Source organism: Aquila chrysaetos, chromosome 17 (assembly GCF_900496995.4).
Source record: "Aquila chrysaetos chrysaetos chromosome 17, bAquChr1.4, whole genome shotgun sequence".
Lineage (NCBI taxonomy): Eukaryota > Metazoa > Chordata > Aves > Accipitriformes > Accipitridae > Aquila > Aquila chrysaetos.
In genome coordinates this window covers 4,163,266-4,187,893 of record NC_044020.1, presented here as the reverse complement: position 1 = coordinate 4,187,893, position 24,628 = coordinate 4,163,266, and the positions used below count along the sequence as shown (strand labels likewise).

Here is a 24,628-nt window from a genome sequence, read left to right as displayed (position 1 = left end):
AGTTCATAATTTTTCCCTTGTGAAGCCTCATTGTGGTGCATAGTTGGAAGTGCCATTTTTGTCATACTGAAGTAGAATTATTGTGCAAAGATATACCCATTGAGTTCTTTGTAATGCAATACCCCTTTGTGTAAACTCAGCCCATGATGCTCTAATGCAGGCTTAAAATGGGGCTTCAGCAAAATTTCAAAACGGGTCTTGAAGCCGGATGATTCAAGCTAGAAGGATATTCCCTCAAGCAAAGCTTTTGAAACTTAACTGAAAAAAATGAAGGAAGCTAATATGCTGATGGGAAAAGAGGAGAAATATGTCTACTCATCACACACCGAAGTCTTGGAAAGCACTGCATGCTTGGAAACCTAAATGTACTTGAAGTCAAACTAAATGTGACCTTTTTCCTAATAAAGAAATTTTAGAAAATCAGTAAATTTTGAACACAATAAGAACTGCAATTTTACATAATATAAATAGTTGCACTGCAGACAATTTTAAGACTTGACTTTTGTTAACAGGAACATAAACCAGGCTATCTTCTATCCAGTGGTCCATACTAAATAACCAGGGGAAGACAGTGTGCTCAAGAATAAAGGAGGGAATTTGTCCAGGGAACAGCCAAGAACACTACATAATACCGATCAGAAAGGATAGGCTGTTTTATTGCCTTGAGTATTTATTCTGTGCCAGTACTCAAAAAGGGGAAACAAAATGATCATGATGACTCTTGGGCCTGTTGCACTGATGCCAAATGCACTAAGTGCACTTAAAGTAATGAAAAAGTTAATCCAAAAATCAGTAGATAGAAAATTAATTGATAGGAATATAATTAAAGACACACAGCTGCTTTTTTTTTTTTTTTTTTACTATTGATCTGCTCTGATCAGACTGATTTTATCTTTTGATCAGATTTAAAGTTGGCAAATAAAGATTATGCACAGATGTAATATATTAAGGCATCTGCAAGGTGTCTCATCTAGTAACAAATTTTTGTGTTGAAAAAATACAGTACCAGGACATTCTATTTTTATGAACTAAAAACTCGCTAGCTAAACAGATTGCAAGCAACAGGTGTCAATTACTGCAACAGGAGTATCTGCTGGGACCTCAAGGAATCTCCTGGTTCCTATTTAACATTTCATTTATGCTTTGGAAATAAAAAAAAGAACTTTACATTGGACACAAAGTTAATAGTGTAAATTATGCTAAAGACAGGGCAATCCAGTCCCCGAAATGCAGTTCAGCATGTCCAATTGCAAAGGTATACTTTTGAAAACAAACAATGCAGACCATATCTGTAAAAGAGAGTCATGTATTTTGGAAAGCAAGGATCATGGAAGGGACTTAAAAGTCAGAGTAGATAAGCAAGTAATTGAAAAAGAGCTTCAAGAGCTGAAGCTATAAAAGAAAGGGGGGTGTAAGTAATTAGGTCTTTGGAAGTATAATTGGGGGAGTAAAGAGTAGGAGATAAATATACGTAGTACCTCTGTATGTAGTACTGACAAGAATGATACTTCATACCACTATGACTTCTGTCACGTGCATTTTTAAAATCATGTTGAAAATCTGGAGAGGGTTCAGAAGAGAGCCAGAAAAATGAGTTGAAGACTAGGGATAATGCTCCACAATTGAAAGAGATCAATCTGTTTAGCTTACAAAAAAGAAAACTGAGAAGTGAGTTGATTAAACTGTATAAGCTCCCTCACAGTGAGAAAATAGCAGGTACTGAAGAGCTCTTTAATCTAGTGAAGAACAATATAACAAGAACCAGTGACTGGAAGCCGTAGTCGGACAATTTCAAATTAGAAATGGGGTACACATTTTTGTCACTGAATATGACTAATCGTTGCACAAGCTTCCCATGGGGAGTGATAATTTTCTATGTTTTGAATCATTACTACATTTCTGAAGGCCAGGTTTTAGCCTCACAGAAGTAACGCTGCAGCAAAACCTAAGTAGTCTGCCTCACTACGATAAACTTTGGGGTAAAATCCAATGATGTGACACAAAGACCAGCTCAGACAACTGCGAAATCCTTAACGGCCTTGAACTCAGTGAACATATGGCTTCCATCGAGGTTTTAATTGGTCCTGAGAAGTGCACACTGACAACCCCGACTGAAGTTTTTGCTGCTGTGGGGACCAGGCCCGCGACTACCTACTCCGCCATTGCATACAAGGACTACCCTAACATACTCCCTGCTGTCCATCCCCTAGCGTCCCTCTTGCCACCTTTTAATTAGAAGGCAACCTATCAAGAGAGGAAGCAGATATTTCAAAACGTTTTTGCTAAGTAAACAGTCAATTGCCACGAGCATCTGTGGCCAAGTTCCACGGAGCCTACCGAGCTGCCAGATGTCAGCGCGACCATTGGTAGCTGCACATGGCAGTGCAAATTGGCGTTGATTATCACAGAGTTTCCTAAGAGCTGCCTTTCCCTGGACCCTTCATCTGAAAACTAATGATTCCTAAGTCTATTTTGGAGTTAGAGAAAGAGAGAAGCAACAGTCAGCACTCTCATACTGTAGGTATTAAGGATAGTAAACAGGAAAAAAAATATGCACATCCCATAATTACATTATGTTGTAATTCTTCAACAAACCTTCCTAAGGACTGTATGACAGATTAAAGAAGAAAATTCAGCAGTCATTTAGATCTACCATCTACCTGCCTTACAAGTACTGCTTAGTTTATACAGTCTCCATTAATGTGAATGCACAAGTGGACTGTTACTCAAAGAGTCTTGGTTTTCTTTTTTATAGCAAGTAGATTTCTTGTTCCATAGAATGCCAAAGCAAAGCTTGAAATTGTTATCTAGTTATAAATTCTGATCTAATAATTCATAATCCAAATGGCAACTAATGAGGACTTTTATTTTTAGGAGAACAGATGCAGAGTTGCTTTAGAAACAAAACTAAAAATTCAATGTCATGATTTTTGTGATCCAGAACTCATGACATTTGGGATTGGCAATACTGTAAATGATATTTTTTCTAGCCAAAGAGACACCATCAGTCAAATTAAATTCTATTAAATCTTTAAAAATGGAGAGTGTTTAAAATATTTAAAAGTTTGAGGAATTACATCCATTCTTTTCTCTTTCTGCCTATTTCTGTGATTTTACTATTAGATTTTCTTGTTTTACAGACTAAGAAAAGAGAATGGCTTTCTCTTCGCACAAAGATAGGCAGTTATAATCTTTATTTATTTTTCTGATCTTGAAAATGGGTATGTAATGAAGCTTTCCTACGGGTGAGTTTAATTCATTCATGACAGTTATGTATCACCTTGTCTTGCAATTTTTTTAACATATCCCCATTTTTGAAAAACTCAATTAAAAGAAAAAACTCTTTAAATTGCCAGAGATAACATTTATCAGCTTCAGGCTGGAATTCACCAAGAAGCCTGAAGCTCAGTTAAGTATCCATCTTCTTATAATTAATCAGTTTTTTTCTTTTTTTTAAAGGAAGAAAAATATCTACAAAATGGAAGGAGTGGATAAGACTTAGAGAATAATTACCCTTGAAGGTTAAAGATTTTCAAATACTCATTAAAAAAATGAATGGAACTGGTTTTAAAAAAAAAGTACTGAATTTTCTTTTCTGATAAATTTCAAGAAAATTGAGAGGTCCACTTTGATTTATGTGGTAAAATGCATCTCAGTGTCCTCCCTTCCTTGCCTCCAGTGAGCTGATAACTCATTCTCTTCCAGAAGTTTTACACTCATTTGACGCTACAGACTCGGAAATAAACAACAAAGTTACATTTTTACAGATACCGACTTGTGAAAACCTTAGCTGCAAATACACAAATATTGGTCATCTCTCTCTACAACCTGGTGTCTCACCACATGTCTATTTTTGGCTTCAACATCCTGGAAAGAGACCTAGAGGAAAGCCGGCCGGGCTCTGCGGGAAGGAGGGCATCCATGTCAGGCTCTGCCGTTCAAGTAGCTGCGTTTCGCATCCCGCTGAGCAGCTGGCAGGGAGAATTCCCACTAGAACCAAACCAGATCTCAAGCTAGGAGCAGACGAAGTCCTTCTGCCATTTCATATACAGCGCATTTAGGGTTGTTTCCTACCTGATAGTATCTCCCCATTTGCAGCTGTGGCATCACGTGCACACAGTTTTGCTTGCCATTTATCAAGCCCAAATTGCTCGTTACTCCTCAGGTAACAGCCACTTCTGTTCTGCATAGACATTTGCCACACAGGCCTTATCTGCAATTCAAACAACCCGAGACTCAAAGGAAAGCATCAGAGACAGGGAATAACATTCTTTCCCCTCTCAACCCCTGCTCCCAAAGTAAAGTGCACTTCAAACTCTGATGATCTATTTAAACCTCCATCATTCAAAAAGATACTCTTTCTGTCACTGTAGAAAAATGGACGTATCTGTGGGTACTCCATTGATAATACTTCAGTTCTTTATCTTGTAAATCAAATTGCCTTGCAGGTTTTCAAATTCTACTTTGACTACAAACAGATATCAAAATAATGCCCCATAATTACTAACATAATTACCCCAATAATTACTAATTTGGGAGTTCTGTTGAATCTTTTGCCCCAAGGCTTTGCAAATTTCTGAGAGTGGGAACTAGCAGATAGGAGATAAATTGCACTCTCTGTGCTTACCCAGCAGCAGATCCAAACCTCCCTGGAAGCAAGCAGGTGCTGGCTGAGAGTCAGGACGTAGCAGGATGGATCAGGGGCTCGGATCCCTTGGAAAGGCTTTTGTTCTCCTCCAGTGGTTTCTGCAGTCCCTCTACTCTTAGGCTGCTTTCTTGCCCCTACGCCTATCACACTACCCGTTATGTCTGTAACTTCGGGGATGGCTCACGGCAGCCCTGAAGTGCGGACACACCAGAAATGTTTTCATTAACTAGTTCAGACACTGACAACAGTGAGGCTGTATCAGCTCGAGCTGCACACAGAATCCTAAAATACCCATGCTGCCACAGTACCAACAGCAGTGAAGATACTGGATATGCAACAGCAGTGCTCCAACTGTGCTTTTAAATGCAACACAGATGTACTTCGAATTTTGCTATCGTGTCAGAATGAATTGCTTTGCTTATTTCTATAAAAGATCTAAACATATTTTCTCCCTCCTAGCACCTCTCTCCCCCCCAGCCCTCCCCAAGCCTGGGATGCTATCATAAATGACTAAAAAAGAGACAGAGCTGCTTCTCTTTCTAAAGGAAAATCATGTCTTGCCCCTTATTTATTCCTAGTTGCATCAGTTACAGCGAAATAACACTAAAACATCTAGCAACTAGCTAACTGAAGTACAAACACCCTCCAACACCACCACCATTAGTCCAACACACTAAATCACAAACACTAAGCGGAGAGAAACAGTGCATGGATTTATGAAGAAATTTTCAACTATCTGAAAGTCTTGTACTTTTCTAGTTACTCTTGGCTGGCCGTATGATTTCAAATCACATTTTCTTCTGTGGAAGCCCTAAATATAAATGCTCCTAACCATCATGTAAGTTTGTGCAAATAAACCAGATGCAAGAAAACTATACAGCTGAAAAGTATGTTACAAAAAAAGAACAGAAAGCTAAGGTGGTTAGAAGTTTACTCATAAAGAGGGTAATTAATTATCATATAAGAAGGAGTCCCAATACAGTAACAGAAGCTGCAGTCAGTGGGGGTTTTATGTTAAGCATAGCTAAGCAGGTATTTAGATAGTAGAACATACAGCATAGGAAAACAATAGGCAGGTGAACTGTGCACAACTGATTTGCATGACTTCTCCATTCTGAAATGTCACTGTTGTATAGAAAGGAATATCTGAGCCATATTGGATCTTGTCTGTTATAATTAGGAGGACACAACGCTCTTCTCTTTTAGCTCCATTTCCAGGCTCCTTGGGACTTTTCCACAGAACACATTATAACTTTGCTGAACAATGTTGCTTGGTTTTATATCTCCAAAATAAACTTGTTTTTCTACTGAAAATCAATTTTTAAAAGAGGAAGCAAATGGGATTTTTTTTTTTTTTTTTTAAGAGAGAGAGAAGGAAAATTAATGATGTACGTGTGGAGGGAAACTAGCAGTGGTTAAGATTTTCTGATCACATCATCACTGGTGCTGAACGAGGAACATAAAGACTATTAGAGAAATACTAGAATAGCAGCCCTTATTCCCGCTAGGCAGTACTGCAAATATACCCCCAGGAATTCAGTGATAAAATAGAGAAAATTGAACATGTGTGACAGAGAGCTACAGTGAAATGAAGCACGAAAAAGAAGTGCAACACAAAAGGCTTAAAAGGGCTCAAGGTGTGAAAACACTGAGGAGAGACTAAGAGTGTGAGGGATGTGTGAACCAGTGCAAGTGCAAGAAGAAAACAGGAACAGGATTTTGAGTGAGTGAGGCTGAAAGTGTTAGAGGGTAGCCAAGCATAAATGTGAAAGAAAAAATGGGTACGAATGAGCATACAAGTGAGCAATGGAACATGGCAGAGTGACAGCCTGTGATGCGGTAAGAGATGGCAAAAGTAGGAAAACCAGTTAGAAAAGAGCTTTCATGATTAATTTCTTTTTATCTTGGCTGTTTTTACCTTCATCATTTATCAGAAGAGAGGCTGTTACATGAACGCAGACCAGCAAGCAATGTAAGAAAGAAACAAGAGCCATAGTAACTACTAAGAATTCTCAATAACCAAGACATTTGGAAATTGCCTTCAGTTTTGTCCATCAAGCTGGGGTGGTCAGAATGACCATGCAGTGTGTCCTTTGGAAAACAGCAAACTGGAAGTAAGGGGAACCCATAACTTTAAAAATGCAGCTGAGCACTTAAATATTTTCTCCATTATGTGATGAACTGTTCTTGTCACAGTCTACTGTGAAGCCAAACATACGTATAGTATTACAATACAAAGCCTTCAGCAAGGAATTAGGGGCAGAGAAATTAGGGACTACAGACATTAGGTACAACTATCTGTCAGAGATGGCTAAATAAAAGTCCTACCGCACAGCTGTAGTTACATCAAAATATGAAACCAGGAAATATTTCTCCATTCACATACAAGAAACTTGAAAGAAACACAGCTATTCAAATACTTCTCTGGATAACAACAGTTATGGTGCTCAAATTACTCTGCTTATCCTAGTAACAGCCTTGGTGGATCTCCTGCACCCTTTCTTTCATATCTAGAATACAGGATGTCTTTTTTTAATCTAGTACTCTTTCCAAGAGTTTCAAGACAATCTCCACCTGTGTAAAATGTCAAGTAGAAAGAGTGAGCTATTTCATTTTGTGTGGTTAATGACAGAGAAACTGCTTGTTTTGTTTTTTTGAAGACAGCCTCAAGTTTATTAGAGTGTAAGAGTATTAAAGCCAAAAGGTTGGATGGCTTCCCTGTGAACATTCAAACTCTCAAAAATACTGATTTCATTTAACCTTCTACAGTCATTTTATAAAAGATTCAATTTGTCACATTCACATCATAATCTTGAAAAACTGTAATAAAAGATTCTTATAGATTTCATTTTTACCTTGAAGGTTATTGAAGGTCTACATGGTGAATAAATACCTTATTTGTGCTTATCCGGTCTCAAATTTGGATCTTGTGGACTAGATTTCATCAGTAGCTTTCTAAAAAGCTACATACAGAATATATTATAAATAATAGTGAAATAAGACGATTAAAATAATTTTTTCTTTACCCCAGTTTTATAATGGGAGTGACCCTTTCTTTCAAAGACATCTGGGCAAACAGGAACACATCTTCATATTTTACACATACATACTTACATATACTACTGTAAATGCTTTTTGATCTTCAATTATTGTTTCAGCAATTTGGTTTACATACAAAGGAGTTTCAGCAACTAGAAATAGCCAAAACTCAACCTGCACCACAAAAGTAAACAAATCCTTTTTTTTCCAGCAATGATAAAAAGAGTTGCTCATCAGAATGCTGCTAGTAATACTGTTGATAGTCAATTCAGAATAGTTTCCACCTCATTCTCCTACACACAGAATAGCTTTGCAGTACTAAAAAAAATTATTTGATGAGCAACGGAAAAAGCATATGAGAAGGCAGGCGAGTCCAAAAGAAAGTTGATTCCATCTAATCACTTTCATACATAATATAAAGTTATACCTCGAAGAGACTACTTTCTGTTAAAAATCTATAGACTTGGACAACGTAAATTTAGTCCCATGAGCGCAAAAAACATGCAAGATGGGCCTGGGTCTAGGCTTTAGGGCCACCTGACTTGAATAAGCACCAAAACACATGGAAACTACATCAGTGGACAGGTGACCTCTATCTTATAAATGCAAGTTGGGACAAACAGGACACAATGCAATTCCACCTAAGAAAAGCTGTATGCGCTGTGTGAGAGACCCAGTTAGCCACTACGACTGAACGGGCTTTGGGCATGCAATGAAGAGAGCTCAGAGCCACTTACTAACAATCTCACTGCATTTTTTGCAGGACTGGGGCTGTTTGCCCCTGAATTTTGGTCAAATATGAATATAATAACTATACTCATCTTTAAAATTCCTCCTTCTGTGTCAGTGTGTTACAGTGTTACTCCTCACACCCTAACCTTTGCTCTTGTGGAATGCTTCCAAGGGGCTTTTTATGTTGATAATGATGGACACTAACTCCCCACAACTAAAATCTAAGTCATTGGGAGGTACAGGTTCTCAGCATCTCAGGATGAAGTCTGTATTTTGCAGAACACTTCTATATCCTTCAGGACAGGAAGTATAGTAGGAGGAAAATCAATGTGCCAGGCAAAGAAATAACAGGTGGATCAGAGCTTTTTCAATACATGCTGTGTGTTTCTTTACAAATTGCATTCCTGAACCACCCACTTTGAAAGAAATCCACTTTCCCACACAAGTGCTTTGAGTAGTTCAGGTTACACAGAGAGACTGTCACTCAAAAGAAGACTTACAAGCAGCGTTCCCGAAGCTTAACAGCATTCCTTTTTCTCCATCAACACTTCTTTTCCTTTGGCTAAAAAGGTTGGCGTGACTAATTAGTCCCCAACACTCCATTATAATAACAATAATATTACCTAGCCTATATAGTGTTTTTCATCAGCAGATCAAAAAGTACTTAGTAAAGAAGGCAAGTGTCATTACCTCATCAAGTAAGACCCACTAAATAATCAGCTCTGCTGCTGCTGCTTTAATCCTTAAAAATGGTGTTTTAAAACCATGAAGAAGCCAAAACATAATCTCCAAATAATACACCTTCTCTAGCAAAGGAGATTATTGCCTGTTCAGTGGAACCCAAAAGGGTTCCATGAAGCAAAAGGGAATATATTTGCAAAGATACCACATAGGATTAGAAGGGACCTTTTCAGGTACTGAGCTAAGGCCCAGTTGTCCCATGCTGATATATCATATAAGCCCCTTCTTAAACAGCTCAAGTTTTGCCTTAGAACTAGTGAGAGCTTTTTACCTTTCATTAATCCCACTGAGAGGCTGTGCCAGAAGTTTACTGATCTGATGAACAGATATTTTCCTCCCATTTCCATCCTAAATGTATTGATCTGATAAAAATCATTTGTCTTGGTATTAACAGTATCTGTTCATCTGAAAAGCTATGCCCTGCCTTGTGTATTTAGAAAGCTCTCAATTTGGTAAAGGAATGGGAAAATACAATTAAGTCTCCCATTCTAATAACTAGCAAGGTCTATCAGATTTTGCCTGTGGCTACTGACATATATAGATATATATATATACACACACATTACCTACTACCTTCCAGTGTCAAATTCAGCTTTCCTAGGAATATTTACTAAAAGTCCAAGATCTAGTTCCAGAGCAGTGACAATCACCTAAGAGTCCACTATAGTGTATTAGGATTATTCTTTCCCAAGGTGCCTTACTTTACACTTACAAACACTGAACTTAATTTGCCGTTGTATTGTCCTGCTTTAAAAAAATCTCATGGTGGAGATTCCACAACTCCTGTTTCGCTATCTCTATCATGACACTTCACACTCCTTATGTTTAGAGCTGCTTTTCCCCCTGTCAAACCCCACCTAAATCTCCCATTGCTGCAATTTAAGGCTGTAACTTGTTATGTTCAGATCAAATCCACTTCTGTATGCAATGAAAAGTCTAGTCGGCTTGCAGCATTGAATACAAATGTGCAGTCCTCATCTTTCTGAGAATTTCACTATTTATCAACCTTTCTTTCTTTAAACAGCTAGGGAAGAGGTTTGACCTTCCACCATATGCTTCAGGACAGTACCGAGATACACTTCTTACTCAACAAACATCTTCAGAAATGATACTTCAAACATCTCGCATTACTGCATTTGTGACATTCTGATCTTTTTTACCCTACTTTTGCTACCTGAAGAAGCAAAGACCTCCTCATATACTTTTTTCTCCTGTATCCTTGGCTGACGTCTCTGTCAACTTGTAACAATATTCTGCTGTTTTCTTTGGAGACAAATAATCAATAACATTAAGTAGGAATGTGGTTTTGCCTGTATTCTGGATTCTCACAGCCATTAGTTCATGTTCATGTTCAACCGGCCATCTTGAAATAATGACAGTGCTGACTCTGTCAGTTCAGTCTCTTAACTTTTCTTCCTTTTCTTCAGTTTCAGCAATTATCCAAATTACCCAAAACTTAAGTGTTCCAGTTACTTCTTAAGTTGATTTTTTATGATACACTGGAACTGTTGAGTAGAGTACACAGGCAGAATACAACTTCCTTATCAAGTTCCAGTCATTGCCTTTTAGTTATTTTATTCTTCATATTACTTTTAACCACATAACCACCAGTTGTCTTACTGGGCGGCTGACGATGTAAAGCCTCTGCTCTTGAGCTACACTGATAATAAAAAGGTGCTGGGAGGTCTAGAGAGATTTAAATTAGCCTTAAATAATCCTCGCACCATCCACCATCACCAAAAATGCCTCACCTACAGGATCACTTTCCTCTTTCTCTTCAATATATTGTTCATCCAATGTTGTATTTGCTCTTGAGAGGACCAGATAAGGCAGGTTTTCCATATTCCTTGTAACAGCAAATTTTCTCTTAACAATTTCCTTCAACTTTACAACACTGATTCAAGTTAAATCCACAAACGCCTGATGACTACCAAATATCAATTAACCATTTGCAAGTTCAACTGGTAGCTTTCATGTTTACAACGAACTTCAGATACAAAAATTCCCTGTAATTTCAAAAGACTGACACCTAAAAGAATAATTTGGAATGGATAATAGCATACATGTTTCCATGATGCTGAATCCTTTCACACACGTGATGCTCAAATACAACAATGAGGTTACTGTGAGGCATGGTGAGGCTGCTTTTAGTAATATTGCAAATGATGCTCTCATAATGGAACTCAGTGTCTTCCTGACTCCTCAAAATAAAACCCTCTCTTTTCCATACGAATCCACTTTTTTACTACATCCCACTACTTGCCATGCATGCATATCTTTTTTTTTTTTTTTTTTTGCCTTCTCTCCCCACTGGGATTATTACAAAAAAGCCAGCTCTCAGTACTCTGTTCATCTTCCTACCAAGAGATTGTTTATGACAAGTGACACTAACACCTAAGCACGGTTCTTTCCTCACTCTCATTCGTTAGCTCCTCCACCCCTAGTTAAACCCTCACGTCCTCAGTTTTCACCACACCATTAGAACATCTCTTCTGTGAGACCCACTAAAAGCAGAGCTCTCGACCTTCACCAATTCTTTTTGTGATTCCTACTCTCACTTGCTGAAAATCTGGTTCTTCCAACAAGCAGCACCTAAAATTACCACGGATAGTCTTTCCACCAGCAGAAGCTTTCCATTTCCTGTCTGCCTCTAAGCAGAGTCTCTATTCCACCACAGCTCCTAAATCAAGTATGTTACTTTTGTGCAACCAAACTGTAATTGGTACAAAAACATCCCCTGTTCAGAAATGGCTCAGATTTTTCCATTACTTCTGTGCAGTCAAGCTATGACAAAAGCGCCAGGACTTCAGTGGAATGTTTCTAAGCAATATCCAAAAAATAGAATATCTTCCTACTCCTTGTAATTTACTGCTGGATATGTAAGGTAAACGATCATTTAGTTATTAAAAATACAACACTGTTTAAATATGCAAATGTTTTCCCAATTTGTTACCAAGGGCAATATCTTACCCTTAAAATAAAGAAAATGACATGTTTCATCCTGCTCTGTACATCAGCTATGTTCATAGATTGCAGTCCAGTATGATGTAAACACTTTTTCCCCCCTAAAAATACCATTATGCTTTGCTTCAGGTTGACAATATTGTTCTAGATCTGGCTCCCCTGAGTCAACCTGCAAAATAAATTATCATGCCAATTAAAAGAAAACCAGTACTAATTGTTGTAGGTTTGTTGGGCGAAGGAGTTCTACCTTTTCTTTAGTGGTAGCGATTGCAGTGGGTAATAACAATTTTTCTAAGCTAATGTCATTTTGTCTTGATTTACTGGCCTATTGTGTTTTCCATCCCCAAGGTAGAAAAGTGGCTATTGATAGCAAAAAAGTGCTTTTTAAAAGGCCATTTTTAATAAAGCTCAGGAAGGTTCCGTGACTAGAAAACTTACAAGGCCTACTGCAGTTACAAGGCTCATCCCGAGTGAGCAGTGTAGGTAGAGGCCTTTTTGGAAGCTAAAAACAATGCAGTTATACAAGAGCTTTCCTGACAAGAGGGAATAAATCAATCCCCCCAGTACAGCAAAATATCAGGCTGGGGAGCCATCTTTTCTGCACAGATTTTGAAAAGTAATGACTGATTCTGGGTTAAAGTTCTCGGGTGATCAACTTGAGCTTCTTCAAATTTGAAGGGGTTTGGTTTTTAAACAGGAGAAACACCGACTCAAAATCAGGCATCCAGAGCCAGTAAAGCAAACATGGTAGCATCCACAATTATGAACTGCTTAAAATTTTACTTAAGTGCTTTCACAGCATGTGCTGTACAAATTAATCAGCTACATCGCTGTTCAACCAACAAATCCACTATCTAATAAATGAGGTCTGACGCATGCAAAAGACTAATAATTTTGCTTTTGAGCTTCCTGTGTTGCCTTCTTACTCTGATCTGTTCTTCTCTGACTTACAAAACTGTAACCTGCTGCTCCTAATGGAGAGCTTCTGCTTTTAAAACTACTTAGAAGCTGATAAAACAACCCCCCAAATAGGTGGGATATGCGAATTGCACATTGACACCTATACAGACATTACTTCACTGTCTTCTTGTAGTTAACAGGTGACAGCAGTAGCATCATCTCAAAAAAAAATTGTGTTATGTTTAGGGCTCCTCTATAAGATCAGCTTGTGCCCGTCTAAGATGACATGCCATTTTAAACAGCTATTGCTATGTCAACTAGCATAATATCCCACATGACTGCTTTTATTGGTACATATGTCTTTTTGGAAGCTGTCTTAACTGAGCTGGCAAAAGCCATTCCTACATTGCAATAATGCTATCTACAACAATGACATAGACCAGTATAATTGTACCGGTGTCCTTTATGAAGTTTTCTATGTGGGTTCTTTCTTGTCATCCCCTGATTCAATGTGCTCCACATCCATATTGCACCACAAATCTAACCATACTTCTGAGGCACAAAGAAATAAACGCATACAAACAGGAGCTGGGGACAGGGAGGATACAACATTTTTGAAGGGAACAGGTTGTGAGATACATACCAAAACAACAATTCCCATAGTTTTCAATATCTTGATTTAACCCATCTTCTTCCTGAATACAATAAAAACCATGAGTCCCTGAACTAGCTTTGTTCAAGGAATAATTTTCTTCTCTCCATTTCCTGACAGTGGTCTTCAATTAAAGCCTGCAATGATGAAACTCACTGAGATTGACGGAGGAAATAAAAGGAGAGAAACCACTGAAATGCATCTTCAGAAGCAGATTATTAAATGTCCCGCAGACATCGGTGCGAGTGACAGCCGCCAGAGCTTAGTGAAAAAACAGAAGCGGAAAATTAAACTTCTCATTGGGCCTGATGATGATTAATATCTCTTCTCTGATGAGCTGAAACTGCTTAATCTTTGCTATTAATATCAAACCACTGAGGTGCAAGTATGGCAGCTGAAGAGAAAGGGGGCATATGAGAATGTTTAAAATTGGGGAGAGGAAAAGACGACAAAAATAACTGAGGTACATTTTGCTCTTACATCTTCTACAGCAAGAAACTCAGAATGAAGCTGAGAGTCACCATCAGCAGCTCTGAAGTCAGGTTACTACGAGGCAGCTCTTGGGCAAACAAAGTCGTACAATTTAAAGGAGATAAATAGTAGATTTCAATCCTTTGGTTAAAGACATTTGCATTCTACAGAAAGACTACTTAATTCATCACATCTCCATTCAAGTGTACGTGAACAAGCAACTAATATCTTCACCCAACTCAAATACGGTAGATAATTGTTATTTTCAGATTTACTTACCTCTGTGTATATTGGCAAAGCTTTAAAGAGAGTTAGTTGGAGTTCCTTGGAAACCAATAATTATGTGTAGCTGTGCAGACAGATTTTTATACTTGGTTCCTATAAGAATATTCTACAAAATGTAACCTCTCTGTTGAGATTTTTACCTTAAACCCTTGGGTTTGTAATGCACTGAAGGAAGAGGTGAAATAGCTAAATCCATTATGGTTAATACTCCTAGAAAACATTCTGTGTGTATTACATTTTCAGACCAAAAGAAACCTCTGTTATAGTCCGCGTAGATCACTTGAGATATGCATTATAATAGTTTGATTAGTAGAGAATAAAAAGCAGCCTTTTACAGCCCCCATTCATCTGAAAACATTATTCCTGCTAAAGTTAACAAGCAAAATCACGGAGTTAGGTTAAATTAAATCCAATGACAGGCAGGAAATTTACTGATTGTGAAATATTAAAGCTGTGGTATTAGTTCAACAAGATTCTAGAATACCAAATGCCTTAATGCTATGAAAAAAATGGAAGAGAAACCTTCCATTTCTTAATGCTGTAAAAGTAACTTGTAAACACTGTACAGTGATTTTATGTTTTATTTGGAGAATCAAGGTTACAAGATTGATAAAATACAAGTTTATAAGCCTTGATCTCATGAATAATTGGTTGCCAAATTAGTGCTCATACAAATCTTGTTTCTTAAATTCAATAAACATTCTTAATTTGCAGCTGAACCTGTGTTTGATTTGATCCTTTCTGAAGGGTTATTTTTCACAACTGAAATGGTACAGTAACCTGGAGCCCAAAACAAAGAATCTGCTTGGGAAATTAGTTTTTCTGGCCTGGGGTGGCAACTGATCATCCTAGTAACTAGTTTCTATTAGCTATGGTAAGGTTAGTAATCATCCTATAAATTTATCTCTTTTTTGAAACAGCTATATGTTTTTGTAACTGTAGCACGCTCATCTGTAGTTCTCAAGGTGATATTTTTTGCAGTGTACTTTATGTACTGCAGTATCTCATAGTCATGATCGCTTATTTTACATGAAACTGAAACTGTTAAAATGATCCTTTTTTCCTTATTTTTTTCCTCATCTATTTCTCATCTTTCACTTCCTACCTTGAAGCCAGAAAAATCTGGACAAGGATTAAAGCATGTATTTTTGAACAAGGTGCAATAATTTATTCAGAGATGTGCTAGAATCCTCCACCAGCCTTAAAACCAAGTTCAGAAATCTGTGTAGAGGAAAAGCTTTGGTGTATCTAGAAGGCATGGGTCAGATGCAGAATTACCAGCCAGCATTATTCTATCAACTCTACAATGTAATACAGCCTGCACTATGCAAGATATTAGAGACATTGATAGTTAACAGTCCCTCTGATGGCAAAAATCTACAAATCTTCACAAGCCAACAAAACATCAGTAACTGTTTTGTGTGATTTGGGGGAGAATCTACAAATTTGTCTGTCAGTTCCATTTTGAAATACAAATTAAACAAAAGACTGCTGCAACTACTCTAGGAGAGATGTACTGTAATGTAAAGAAGGAAAGAAGAATGATAAAATAGGAAAAATAGGGAAGGAAGAAAATGGTGGGGAGGAAGACAACTACTTTTGGATTATTATTTTTTTTTACTCTACTTAATCACATAATAAACAGATAACTCTTTCATGTTTTTTTTATTCCAGCAATTCCTTCAAGCCCTTTCCAGCATATAAGAATATTTCTATCTTATTAGCTATGGCTTTATTTCAGCTCCAGAAATAATCCTCTATATATTACACGAATACTATGCAACATTCTTTGATATTAAACTATACCATGACAACCTCAATCCTGTGTCTAGAGAACCAAACGAAGATGCTATTGTAGCACCAACAGCCATAGATGCACTGGTTTTAATCTACTTAGGAAGAACAATAATCACTTTGAAGATGCAGGCGCCCAGGCTTCACTGCCTAGAGAACAGTGTACAAGTTGACCAGGCTTCTTCTGCTTCTCAGAGTGGCCTCTCTCTACCCCTAACAGTACCTGTGCTCGCTCAATTACAGCCAACACAAGCAGGTCTGACTGTACTACAATCACATTTTCAGTTTATTTTGTAGATACACATTTTGGGTTTTCCAATTCCGGACCTTAACGTGTTAAATCCAATCTTGTAAACTAGTCCAGGTGTCTGAAAGTATACGTTGGTGATGGTGATTTCACTGGGCACCTACCGAAGTTCAGGAATCTGTATGCAGAGAGCAGATCATGCATCTCTTCTTTAGAGTAGGTATAGACCTGTTATTTCAACCTCACTGGAAAAGTATCTCATTATGAAACACTTTATTTAGACAGTAAAATCTTTTAACTAGGCCCATAAGTTGTTATCTTTGATTTTATTTTTTTTTAAAGTAAATGTACTAAACAGTTATGGATTATGAATTTAACTTAGGAAATGTGATGAATCCAACATTTTTTTGTAATTTTAACTTCACTACTTTCAGTTCTCCCCCCTAATTACTGATCTCTGCAAACGCTGACATTTAGCAATTTAAAAGCTAAACAGAATTATAAAGAAAAAAAAAAAAAGGAGGTTTAAAACCTTGATGGTAACATCCTGGACTTTGACTCATGTTTTACAGAACTATGGAGGACTGTCATGCTACAGGCTAAAAAAATGATTACAGCAGAATAGCTCAAATGGCTTGAACATTGTTAAGCTGGAAGAGAATCTCAGGCTAAAAAACATATCATTCTCCAGGTCATCAACTTTTCCTCCTATTATTGGTATCTACAAAGTTGAGTAAAACCACGATGATTGATCTCAGCCCATGTTTTTGAAGTTAGCTGTGCATTTCACTCAATTCTCCAGGGATATCTGGATACATTCAAAAAACCCTCTTAGATTCAAGTCTCAAAACAAGAATTGCAGAAGGCAAAGCAACACAAGAGAGGTAAAACTTCACGAGAGGGAAATTACTCAACTGAAAATTCAATGGTTGTCATGACTGAAAAATGTTTGAAAAAGGTAAAGAGGGAATAAAAACATGTGTTGAAGATACTGGTGTTCTTAAGCTAAGCATACCTAAAACACGTCCATCCAATATCAGGATATTAAGCTTCACACTCAGTTGCTTTTCCTAAACCATGCCAGAGCATTATCTGCAGAACATAAGAATGACCATACCTGATGTGTGAAGCACTTCTTCAAATTTATTTTTAACTTGACTCATTCTCCTTCTGGTATTATACACATTTAAATAAATACTCAAAATACAAGTTTCAAAAGTACTGGAAGACACTACAGATACAATTTGCTGTCTAACAAGAAAGATTCTGATTTCAAACTTTTTCCTGATCTGAAAAAAAAACCCACAAATTTTAAACACAAAAACTCCACAAAAATCAAATATTGTAAGTTAATTGTTCTAAGTTAACTGAAACATTCACCAGAATCAAAATACTAAATTTTCATTTCAATCTTTTAAAACATTTACATTTCAGGTATTTTTTTCATCCTGTAAGTATACGTTTGTTGACCTGCTTGCCTGTTTGCCCCCAAAGCTCATTGGTTAATTTCAAATTACTTTATTAGAGGGAAAGAAGTCAGAGGTAACGAAGCTTCTACAATTGTCAGGAACACACAGAGAGAGATGAGGGATGCTATATGTTTTACCATTGAGAAACACACTGCAGCACAAGCTCAAGATTTATTTAGATACCAGGGGACCCACATGGGAGCTAGATTTTATAAATGCCCTAATTGTAGGAAAAGCAACTTTGACATCAATGAGATGCATGACATCAATCACAGCAAGTCAGGCTACATTAGTTCCAGCACTCAAAGAGGGTCTGGCGTACTTATGAACTGCACATTTTGTTTCGAAAAGCCAAGCACTCCTTCTTATGGGCTGGCTTTTTTAAAAAAACAAGACATTTAATCTCATCTTGCTTTTCTGTCTGTTTTTCTGCAGAAAAACATATTTTGACTATGAAGTTAGTAAGTACTTAGCTTTGAAACAGAGAAAGAGGAGGCATCCATAAGTCCCTTCTTCTTGAAAGGAATTTATTCACCTTTGCGTAATGCAACTTTTATAGACTGATTTTTCCCAAAAGTTTGCTCAAAGAATGAGGAAGACGAAGATGAAACAAAAACCTTGAGAAATCCTACAGATTATATTCAGAGTAAGCTGCTGTTCCAAAGAAGCTGGCAACTTATTCCTGCTCAAAGAATTCCTTTTCGTTCTGACCTTTATGTTTCTGCCAGAAATTACAAACCAAGAGCTGACTGGAAAAAGAAAGCCAAGACAAAACTGGTAGACATGTATTTAGAAACAAAACCCCATTCCATTCAATCAAGAGATGTATAGAGAGGAATGAAGGTAAACCTACAGCTTACTTTTATGAAAGAATAAGCATGTACTTAAAAAAATGAGTGTCAAAAGAGAACGTGTGTGTCCTGTACTAGAACTGAAAAGAGCAATGTGGACTTGTTTCATTTGGCACAACACACTGACAAAAGAAGTGGCTGCTGCAAGACTCATGGCATTTTCTGAGATGATAATGTATTGGTTTAAGGATGTGAACTCCTGGGAAGCTAAGGAAGAAACAGCACTGACACCAGCATTTAGGTGTTGAGCTATTCAGTGGACCTTATTAGTTAAGGACAAAATTGTATTGCAGGATCGTAGGTATTTAGTTTAATTGAAAGAGTGGTTGAGAAGAAAAGAGGTCCTCGCTAACTCCACGGTTTGACCTCCAAAAGCTTCTCGTGACCATGTTGTATTTTGGCTCACATTCTTTGTCTAAGGCCATTCTTGTTTTGCCACAGAAACTACTTCAAATTTCCAGTCACTGCTCACAAGCAGACTCTTTCTTTACATAATGGGGAGTAAAACTCTTGTTCATACTCAGTTGTTAATTTTATTTTCTTAGGTGATGGACAGATAATGGTTCTCATGTCTGTAAAACAAAATCTAATTGTGGGGCTACTGAGTTGCAAGCTAAAGATGATGAGCAGAGAACCAGATTCAGCTTTCACAGCAGGGACCTTCTGGTCAACAGCATACTTCAACCAAATTTTGTCAGTACTCCGTATATCCACATCACAAGGGTTTCATAGAAAGACAAGTTTTCCAGGATAAAGCAACAAAACTTGGCATAAGCCTGAGGTCTTCACTATCGTGACTGATTTTATTCGTGTAGGATACTCAAGTAAAAACTGCAAACATACTTAAGAAGGTATCTTGACTGCAGCTGAGATAGAGGTGCTTAAGTGACAATTCTCAGCATATCTCCTAAAAAAAACCAAGAGAGGAGTAAACCACCACCATTTGCTCCAGAATGGAAACTTCTACTTTAAATGGACACTGAACCAAGTTTTCTTGTTTGATCTTGTGGAGACACACAGCAGATAAAATTCAGGCAAACCGAGCGAATCGTAATGAAAAAAGCAATTTTAGATTTTGCCCCTTCCTGATTACATTGTCTGTGAAGGGATTATTGCTGATGTTTGTTCATCACTTGCAAGTGTCTGATAGACATTTTAGCAATTAATTATTGGTTTGCCTCTTCCTATGAGCAACTTTCTGCAAGCATTAAAAATTCAGGCAGTTTTCATCACGCACATAGATCATGTGATAAACTTTTGGCACTTAACTGGATAAAGCTGAACTCCCAGAATCAGTTTTCTGATTCAAGTATTCACAAATATGATTTCAAAATCTGCTTCCCATGAATATTAAAACTGGATATTCATTGTTTCTGTAGACAGTCTTCCCAATTAACATATTCACTGGAATATTTATGGAAAGCATACACAAAAAGAGTGTGAACAGCATCAAAGTGAATCCATTTAAATACTAAGATGAATATTTGCAGCCTTCCTTCATTTCACTTTATTGTATTTTATGAGGTGTTTGCCCAACTCTGGCTTCAATCACGTCTCTACAGATTACTTGGACTAAAAAGTACTGACAGAGAATGACAGTCGTCCAACACTGGAATGAAAAGAGTCAACTCCCTGCTCTCTCACAGACTCCCTACATGATCTCACACAACTTCGCAAGTTTTCATCTTAAGGTTACATTACTGACTCTTCCTTTCCTCTGAAGTATGTTCTACACAGGAGCCCTACACAGACACGTTAGGGCTTTCAACCTCAAGTGGATCCACCACGCAGAAACTGATAACTCAAGTGTATTTTCATCCTGTCAAAACGGAGGTGACTGAATCTGCTGAGGCCACATAGTCACAGTGGACATTTTTTGAGGAATCAGTAATCGAGAGAGCATGTGTCAAATTACAGTTCCAAGTCTCCATTTTCCATGACCTTCATGGTAAAGGGGATAGGAAACTGCTGCATATAGCTTGGAAAACAATGCTATTTCTGGAGCTACTGTTGGTTAGTGAAATTGCTATTTTCTTTCTAATGAAAATTCATCATATATTATTTGATTATTTCCTCTTCCCTGTTTTAAATGCACTCCACCCTTCCTGCTCTATTACCTTGCCTTTTGAATGTAATTTAAGAATGTTGGAACAATTAGCTTTTTCATTCAAAGTAACTGATAACTGAAATTATGCTGTCCTTGTGCATTATTAAAAACAACAACAGTAACCAGGTACGTTCAAAGGCTATACAATATTCAAAATCCCCTTTAATATTCTAGTTCATAACCTTAATAGACATTTATACATGATTAATGAGGCTTTTAGTAGCCTTCACAGCTTTAGTAGCCTTGTCACAGCTTGGGTAATGCCACCTCCAATGAATATTCCAAGGAAAGGGTCTTACTGGCAGCGTCTGAGTGACAACTGTGAAGTAGCAGGCTGCTATGTACTTTCTGACAGGAGAAACAAAACCCCAAATGAAACAAAATTCTGTCCTAAGGAACTGCAATCTACTTAAAAAGCAGAACACGGGAATTGACTACATTAGGGCATATTTTATATTACAGATTCACTAACAAAGAGCTTATAAAGGGTTTCTAAATGTGATCCCACTGCCATGCTGTGGCAAATGAATAACTTAAGTTCTTAGATATAAACACATGGATGAGTAATGTAGTTCCTCACTACATCAAGAACACGTAATTTTTGGACACAGCACTGCAGATACCAGTACCGAAGAGAGATATTTGATTCTAGAGCCCTGAAACATACAAACAAACAACTGCAAAAGAATACAAAAAAAACGAGCATAACATTGTTTGCTGTGACAACTCAGCTAGCTCAACCTTTTTAGCTTAGTGAAAAAAAGGCTGAGAGACGATTTGACTACTATATGTAAGTACCTTCAAATGGAAACATACCCAGGCCTGACTGGGGAATAATTAGCATGGATTCACCAAGGGTAAATCATGCTTGACCAACTTGACTGCCTTCTTTGATGAAATCACTAGATCTGTGAATAAGAGATGACCAGTAGATGCAATCTCCCTTGAATTTAGCACAGCTTTCAATATGGTCTCCGACAGCATCCTTGTATCCAAGTTGGGATTTTACAGTCTATATGGGTGGACTACTAGATGCGTGAAAAACTAGCTGGAATGTTGGGTTCGAAGGGTGATGGTTACTCGTTCATGCTCTGTCTGGAAGTCAGTTACCTGTGGAGTTCCTCAGCATCTATTCTGCGACCAGTCCTTTTCAGTAATTTTATCAATGACTCGAAAGAGAAACCAGAATTCACCCGTATCAAGATTGCAAATGACTCCAAGCCTGGGGGTTGCAGTCAATAAACTCACAGGTGAGGGTGCCACCCAAGGGGACCTAGACAGGCTGGAGGAATGAACAAAGCAAAGCCGTGTACCTGGGAAGGACTAACCCTCTCATACCGGCACAGGCTGTGGACTAGTCCTGCTGGGAAGGACCTGTAGTCCTGGTGGACAGAACATTAAACAGGAGCCAGGAGCATGCCTGGACAGTGATGAAGGCCAATGGCATCCTGGGCTGTATCAACAGGAACATAGCAAACAGACTTGAGGGAAGTGACCATTCTCCTTTACTTCGTACTCATTAGACCACATCTGGAACACTGTGTCCAGTTTGGGGTCCCAAATCTAAGAACAACATCGATGGGGTACAGCATAGGGCTATCAAGCTGTACGGGGGCTGAAGTGCTTGCCCTGGGCTTGTTCAGCCTGGAGAAGAGAAGGCTCTGTAGGACTTACCAGCAACACCCCAGGACCTACAAACAAGTTGCGAGAAGACGGAGTCAGGCTCTTCACAGCGATACATGGTGAGGGGATGAGTGACATCAGACATAAATTGAAGCAAGGGAGGTTCAAACTAGGTATAAGGAGAAACTCTTCCACCTGAGGACAGTCAAGCAGTGGCACAAGTTGCCCAGGGAGGCCACGTAGTCTCTATCCTTGGAGGTTTTCAAGACACGACTGGATAAAGGCCTAAGAAATCTTGCCTGACCCCAAAGCCCACCCTGATTTGAGCAGGAGTTTAACCACAGAACTCCTGAGGTCCCTTCCACACTGAATAATTAAGTGAGTCTATGAAGATACCAGGTACCAGCAATTTCTTTAACTTAGTGGAGAAAAGTATAACAAGAACCGTTTACTTGAATCTAAAACCAGATGAACTGAGAAGAAAACTTCTAGCGCTGCCTGTGATTAACCAAAGAAACTAGTGCCAGAAGACAGAGAGGACTCTCCACTCCTGCTGATTTCAAACCAAGGCACAATGCTATTGTGGGACATTTTTTACTCAAGTATACACAGACAGCTTAAAACATAAGCAAATTGTGTGAACCATAGTGGAGTGCAAAACAAGAAGTCAGGTAAAATAACAAAATGGCTGTAATTCTCTGCCCACAATACCTACAAGTTAAGGAAAACGGTAGCTATTATTCAGTTAAATAAATATTTTAACAGACCTTAGTTTTTAACCAACAAAGATTCAATCACGACCCATCCAAACATTAAAAGAAAAAGAAAACAGATACAGAAAAATAACAGAAGGAGTTACTAACTTTATATAATTTCCAGTCCTTTTCCAGTTCAAGGCTTCTTAATAGGTCATGGGCTTTGCTCCCTGGTTTGCATTTAAGATTAATTCACATTGAGAGCTTTAAGTCACTTCAAATACCATGTAGCAGCAAATTTCAAGATTTGTATTGAGCTCTCTGTAAAAACAAAGGATTCTACACACACAGGAATTTAAAGCAGCATGCCATTATCAATTGTGGACACAATTAAAATAGTCATTACGATGAGGCAGCATAATATTCTTCTAAAAGCAAAAAGGTGAGGCCTGCATTTGCTCAGCTTTTAAAAATCAAACAAAATCAGTAATGTTCTGCCTGCCAGATCATTAGTTTTCAAGTATGCAGCCAGCACCCCTTATATTTCCAATTTAACAGGAAACCCATAAGTGTTTCATTCTAGAATAAGCTCATAGAGTTACTATCCATTAAGGCAGAATTTTAAGTAACCAAATAAATTTGCATAAGCAAATATTTGTACCTGGCATGTAACTAATTCAGAAATGTATGCAATACACACTGAAAATCTTTACATGTTCTCTCTTGTAATTTAACTTGGAACCCAATTTTGTTTTGAAACAAAGCACAAATTTGTCAGCCAAGGTTACATGAAAGAAGCTTGACATTTTAAACAATGCCTTTTTAAAATTATCAGACTGTAAACTAGAGTTTGAACAGTTTTTAAAAGGCTGAAACGCCTTTCCTCATGCTAAGGTAACTACAAAGGCTGAACAGCTTTTTTCAATCTTGCCAAAATAACACACCTATTGCCAAACAAAAAATATTCCATCTCAGGGGGAAAAAAAAAAATTTAAAAAGAAGAAAGTAAAACAAAGCAAGCTACAAAGTAACAAAAAAATAGGATATCCCACATCTTCTAACCTCACCTAACAGCAGTATCATGGCTGAACTCCTTTAAGGCCAGAAGAAAAGTTCATCAGATAGACAATTTAAAAGGTAAAGCAGTGGTTATTCCAAGTCTGAGTATAAAAAGTGCTAGTTATATAGTTGCAAGTCAATGTACCTATGAACTTGAGGATCTCCTCCTGAAGAAAGAAGAGGACAGAAAGATACTCCAGCTATAGCAACCCACTGCCACCCAGAGGGATATGGATTCAAACTGATTTTATATAAAGAGAGTTTTATACAGGTATTGATTGATTTTCCGTGTTCAGCCTCCTAGTACAATAAGCATAGAGGCAGTGGCCAGAACTAATAATCTTCACACAA

The 24,628-nt window shown here is 37.8% G+C and overlaps 1 protein-coding gene across 4 annotated transcripts in view; it reads right to left on the bottom strand.

The window, feature by feature from the left end:
• Nucleotides 1-24,628, bottom strand: part of LARGE1 (LARGE xylosyl- and glucuronyltransferase 1) — a 300,218-nt gene that overhangs the window by 189,469 nt on the left and 86,121 nt on the right. The gene's annotated exons all lie outside the window — the stretch shown is intronic.